Source organism: Chiloscyllium plagiosum, unplaced genomic scaffold (assembly GCF_037043375.1).
Source record: "Chiloscyllium plagiosum isolate Xiang-an unplaced genomic scaffold, Cpla_swu_hap1 HiC_scaffold_6, whole genome shotgun sequence".
NCBI lineage: Eukaryota > Metazoa > Chordata > Chondrichthyes > Orectolobiformes > Hemiscylliidae > Chiloscyllium > Chiloscyllium plagiosum.
The window spans coordinates 57,135,073-57,141,191 of NW_028270144.1; the positions used below are offsets into that span (position 1 = coordinate 57,135,073).

Sequence of the window (6,119 nt, forward strand, 5' to 3'; positions counted from 1 at the left end):
TTTTATTGCAACAAAGCCTCAGAAAAGAACTTGTCTGTTTGCATGTGATTGAACTGAAAATGTGTTGCTGGAAAAGCGCAGCATCCAAGGAACAGGAGAATCGACGTTTCGGGCATAAGCCCTTTGCATGTTTGCATGTGATTATCTTGAATATTATTGAAAATAGTAATTGAGTATCATTTACGCTAATACAAACTTTTTGTGTTTTAAAAATTCAGATTGAATAATAGGTACACATCAAATATATATGTAAAGAATAGTGCACATAGTCTAAATGCCACAATAATTTTCAAAGTTTGTGCGAAGATTTGTAGCTCGGGTGCTCGTTGTTGTGGTTCTGTTCGCCGAGCTGGACAACAACAACTCACCAGAACGAAGGACCCGATACCCAACATGAGCAAAACGAATGTAGTGTACAAAATACCATGCAAGGACTGCACAAAACACTATATAGAACAAACAGGAAGACAGCTAACAATCCGCATACATGAACATCAACTAGCCACGAAACGACACGACCAGCTATCCTTAGTAGCCACACACGCAGACAACAAGGAACATGAATTCGACTGGGACAACACTACTATCATAGGTGGAAATGTGTTGCTGGAAAAGCGCAGCAGGTCAGGCAGCATCCAGGGAACAGGAGAATCGATGTTTCGGGCATAAGCCCTTCTTCAGGCTGATGCCCGAAACGTCGATTCTCGTGTTCCCTGGATGCTGCCTGACCTGCTGCGCTTTTCCAGCAACACATTTCCACCTATGATCTCCAGCATCTGCAGACCTCACTTTCTCCACTACTATCATAGGGCAAGCCAGACAGAGAACAGCCAGGGAATTCCTAGAGGCATGGCATTCATCCACAGACTCCATCAACAAACACATCGACCCGGACCCAATATACCAACCACTACAGCGGACAGCTGAAACTAACAACCGGAAGCGGCAGGGACAGACCACTATAAACATCGGAGGAAACATCAAAAAAGCGCTTCGCAGGAGGCTCCCAAGCACTGATGATGTCGCCTAGCTAGGGGACAAAACATTTGCAACAAAAACTTCCAGCTCGGCGAACAGAACCACAACAACAATAATTTTCCTTATCATTTTTGTTAGCAATTGATTTTACTGGAATTCTTAGTTTGATTTTATAAAACAAAAAGTGTTTGAAAATGTGATGGTAGTTTTGAAAGTGAGAAACCTGATATTTGTGGCGAGCATTGTAAACAACGTTTTGAACAAGCAGTAATTGAAGTTCTAATTGCAGGTGATTTAAAGCCGAGGGCATACACTGATGCAGCTCTTGTTTACGACAAGGCATTGATTGGTCTGTGGACTATGGATATTTATCAGCATCAGAAGTCTCACAACACTAGATTACAGTCCAACAGGTTTATTTGAAATCACAAACATTTGAAGTGTTGCCTCTTCGTCCGGAGCAAGAGAGATAGACTGTTTGTGCAGGAATCTCGTGGCCATTCCCCTGCAAAAGAGAGATACCGTTTTGGAAACTGTTGAGGGGAATTACCTCTGAGGGGAAAGCAGCACCAGCCAAACTCATTGCACCATGGCTGGTTCTGCTGCAGGGGGGAGGGGTAAAGAGTGTGTCAGGACAATAGTTATCGGGGACTCAGTTGTAAGTGGAATAGACAGGCGTTTCTGTGGCTGCAAATGAGATTCCAGTATGGTATGTTGCCTCCCTGGTGCTGGGGTGAAGGATGTCTTGGACCAGGTACAGAACATTCCATATTGGGAGGATGAACAGCCAGTGGTCATGGTACATATTGGTACAAATGACATAGTAAAAAGAAAGAGATGAGGTCCTTAAAGCAGAATACAGGGAGTTAGGAAGAAGTTAAGAACTCAGACTTCAAGGGTAGTGATCTCAGGATTACTAGCAGTGCCATGTGCTAGTCAGAGTAGAAGTGACAGGATATATGGGATGAATACGAGGCTGAAAAGATGGTATTGGGGGAGAGTTTCAGATTCCTGAGGCATTGGGACCAGTTCTGGGGGAGGTGGGACCTCTACAAATTGGACAGGTTACACCTGAGCAGGACTGGGACTGATGTCCTGGGAGATTGTTTGCTCGAGCAGTTGGGGAGGGTTTAAACTAATATGCCGGGGGGATAGAAAGCTTTGTAAAGACTCCGAGAAGGAGGGAGCAAGGACAAAAACAAAAGGTAGAAAAGAGAATCAGAAAAGTGATATGCAGAGAAAGCAAAGACAAAATTTAAACTGGCTATTGAGACAAATATTGGGAGCGAGACAAACAACGTTAAAAAGACAAGCTTAAAGGCTTTGTGTCTTAATGTGCAGCCCTTGCAATAAAGTGGACTAATTGTGCAGATGGATATAAACAGATGCAAAATAATTGGGATTACGGAGACATTACTGCAGGGTGACCAGTGATAGGAACTGAATGTCCCAGCGTATTCAGTATTTAGGAAGGACAGGCAAAAGGGAAACGATGGTGGAGTGGCATTGCTGGTTAAGGAGAATTGTGAAAAAGGATATTAACTCTGACAATATGGAGTCCGTTACACAATACTAGGTTATAGTCCAACAGGTTTATTTGTAAGTACAAGCTTTCAGAGCACTGCTTCTTCATCAGGTAGCTGTGGAGCAGGATCATAAGACACAGAATTTATAGCAAAAGTTTACAGTGTCATGCAGCTGATATTTTGAACAAACCTAGATTAGTGTTAAGTCTTTCATCTTTTACAATGGGTTGCAGGTTTTGGTTCATTAATATGTAAATTCCAGAACCTCCTTCAAAGTCACATTCTCAAGATAATTTAAGGATTTATACAAAAAAAGTGACATCTCAGCTCAGGCAATGCGTTAAAGGGATGATGTTAGTGTCTGTATCCCAATTTTGAGTCAGACTGGTTCTATTTCCAAAGTAGAAATCTATAAAATGTTACATGGATTGACTGCCTGCAGATTGTGATTTTGAGCAGAATAGAATGTATCTGCAAATGGAAATTCACTCCATAGACGTACATGTGGTTGTGCGTGCATGAGAGAGAGAGTGTTAGTGCGTGTGTGTATGAGTCTGAGTGCCGTGAGAGAGTGTGTTTATGTGTACATTCTTGGTAGAGTGTGTGAGAGAGTGTGATAGAGTGTAAGCCTATGAGAGTGTGTGTATGTGGGTGAGTGTGGGGGTGTACATGTGTGTGTATATGAGTGTGTGTATGAGAGAGGGTCTGCGTGAGTGTGTATGTATGTGAGAGAAAGTGTATAGTGTAGTGGGGTCACCTGTAGTGTGACATAAATTCAAGGTCCCAATTGAGGCCATTCTCCTGGGTACCGAACTTGGCTATCAGCCTCTGCTCTGCGTTGTTGCATATCCTGAAATCTGCCTTGGAAGATGGTCAGCCAAAGTTCCAAGGTCGAATGTCCCTGGCTGCTGAAGTATTCCCTGACTGGGAGGGAACATCCCTGTCTGCCGATTGTTGTATGGTGTCCACGCGTCTGTTGTCATGGCATCTGCTTGGTCTCACCAATTTACCATGCCTTGGGGCATCCTTGCGAAGAACATGGTGTAGTTTCTCCGCTCCCAGGAAGTACTGGACAATTGTGAGAAACAGAACTCACTCACAAATCAACCTGAGACAAAGCCTTGGAAACCAGAACAATTTATTACGGCCTTGCAAGTACTGGACGCCTCTGTAATCAAGCAAAAATGCGCGTGAAAACAAAGCATGTAAGCATTCTTATTCAGTTTGCAAGTTGTGGAATCACGCCTCCCTTTTCCCATCTTATCATAAGTCGATTACCTCACTTGTTTTTTTTCTCTCTAGTTATTTTCTTATCTGGTCATCCTGCTGTCCTTGTATGTCTGCATTCTTTGTTCCTTGTTTGTTACAACTTGTTCTTTTATCCAGTTTCTCTTATCATACTATAAGCTTTATTGTGAAATGCCCCTACTGCTTCTTTTGTAGTCAACTACAACACTTTAAAGTTATTTCTTAGTTTAAAACTATGTCTTAAACAAAAACCTCTATATTCGTTAAAATCTTAGCCTTAAGTATGCTGCAAGAATCCCACGACCGTTTGTGTAATGTTCCCCTTCCCCTCCCCCACAACACCCTCTTTCCCCAACTGCAGAAACTACATTTCTAATCTCCCACAATTTCCCCTTTTATTTTAAAACTGTTGTTTCTGCACTTATTAAGTCTCCTTTAATCCATTTTCTTATGTTCTGCCCTCTTACGCCTTTTGGCGATGAGGTTCACAATCTTACATTTTACATTTGTGCTGTGCGTCCATTGAACTCTAGAAGCATTCTTTGACTTTCTGTTTGTTGCATATCACCTGCTGATTGTAAAAACATCTGATGATTTATTTGGGTTCCTTCCCCAAGGGATGTCATCAGTAGGCTCATTACCCATTTTAGGACATTGAACCTTACCACCAGACCCACTAATATCAATAATTCATAGATAGCCAGATTGACTAACCACCTTCCCCAACCAGTCAATCCCCAATTCCCCCATTCCCATCCTTTTTTCATTCCGGTACCGATTACTGGCCTCCCTTATCTTGGCGATTTTGTCTCGCACATGTTTGGAGATATCAGTAATGTTAGAGGAGAGCTCAGGTATGTACGTACAACATTCCTCTCCAATTAGTGCACAGGTACCACCCTTCTCTGCTAGAATATAATCCAGAGCCATCCTGTTCTGAAGGGTCGTTAGCCTAGTGGCAATCATTTCGGTCGTTATGGCTGCTACTTGGGATTGGGTTTCGGCCAACGCATCGGCAGTATTGTTGGCCAACTCTTCCAGGGAAGCCGCTAACTTTTATATTTCTACTTCTGCTCGAGCGGTCCCATACATAGGTATCAAAGTCCAGAGGAGGTGATCTCCTTCGGTTACTTTCCGGGTTACTCGCCTTCCTTCCTGTTTATTCCGAGGTATTTTTGGGGCTCTCTTTAACAGCCTCGAGTGGGGAATTATATAGGCGAGGTAGCAGCCACTCCAGCCTTTCTGGCTTTGAGGCAGTGTTTGATCAACATCATAACATGCATGCATTCCTATACATTCGGTCGCACGAATGTATTTTTCCCCGGGAATAAATGGATAGACCTTCAGGCCGCGTACCCAATATGTTCCGTTTAATATTCGGGGAATGGTCATGGCAGTGGCTTGGCTGGTGTAGACACAAGATGATTTTCCTAATCGGAAGGGTGCGGTATCATTCTGATTACAGAAACAAGTGGTATTTACTGCTCCTTTCGGTGGGGAAACTTTAAGGCCATCGATAGCACCCAGGGTTTTCGGGGCTGGTCGAGGGAACCATCCCGCAAAGTTATAATTACCCCTTTCAAATCTCCAAGTTGTATCATTTGAGCCCAAGTCAAATTGTTGTACGTCATACGCTTCTTTGGTAAGTGGTATTACCGTGAGAGGAATTCCGGATTCCCCATGGTGTGGGATCTCCGCACATACCCAACAGTCGGTATGCCCCTTTAGTTTAGCATAATTCTGACATAAAGTGGTAAAATGATTTTTCCCACCCCCCTTGGCAGCTAGCGCCAATATTATCGTGACAATATAAAGCTGACCACTCATTTCAGTTCATAACCCTATCTGTCTATTCCCTAACCCTTTAAATACCAGGGAGGAGTGAGTCCATGCAACACTTACAATTGTTTTGGGATACAGTTTTTTTAACCAATACTTAATAGTCTCTTATCTCAGTCCATTCTTCTTGCTCAGCTTGACTTTCAGAGGGTTGTCTGTAGGATGAGCTTGCCACTCTGCCTAAGGGGAAGGAGCGTCCACGTGGCTCTTAACTTTTTTTTATTTCAAAATATACATTATTCATAGATATAAATCTTTGGTACTTGTACAATTTGTCGTGTCGTTCATAGATATATACATTGCATGTCTTAAACATTACAAAGAACAGATTGAATTACTCGAATTTACAGTTATCCTGTTTACAGTTCCCTTTATTAACCATCCAGTCTCTTGTTATTTAGCTGTGGCTTCAGCAGAACCCACCTACTGAGTGGGTGCCCTGTTATACTATAACAAATGAACCTTTTTTAATCCCAGTTTATGGGGTTACCATTGTCCATTTGACTGTCCTGTCTCTAGGGTAGCTGT

At 42.7% G+C, this 6,119-nt stretch overlaps 1 pseudogene; it reads right to left on the minus strand.

Moving 5' to 3' along the window:
* Positions 1 to 4,252: 4,252 nt before the first annotated feature.
* On the minus strand, positions 4,253 to 5,591 carry LOC148149769 (uncharacterized; annotated as a pseudogene).
* Positions 5,592 to 6,119: the final 528 nt, after the last annotated feature.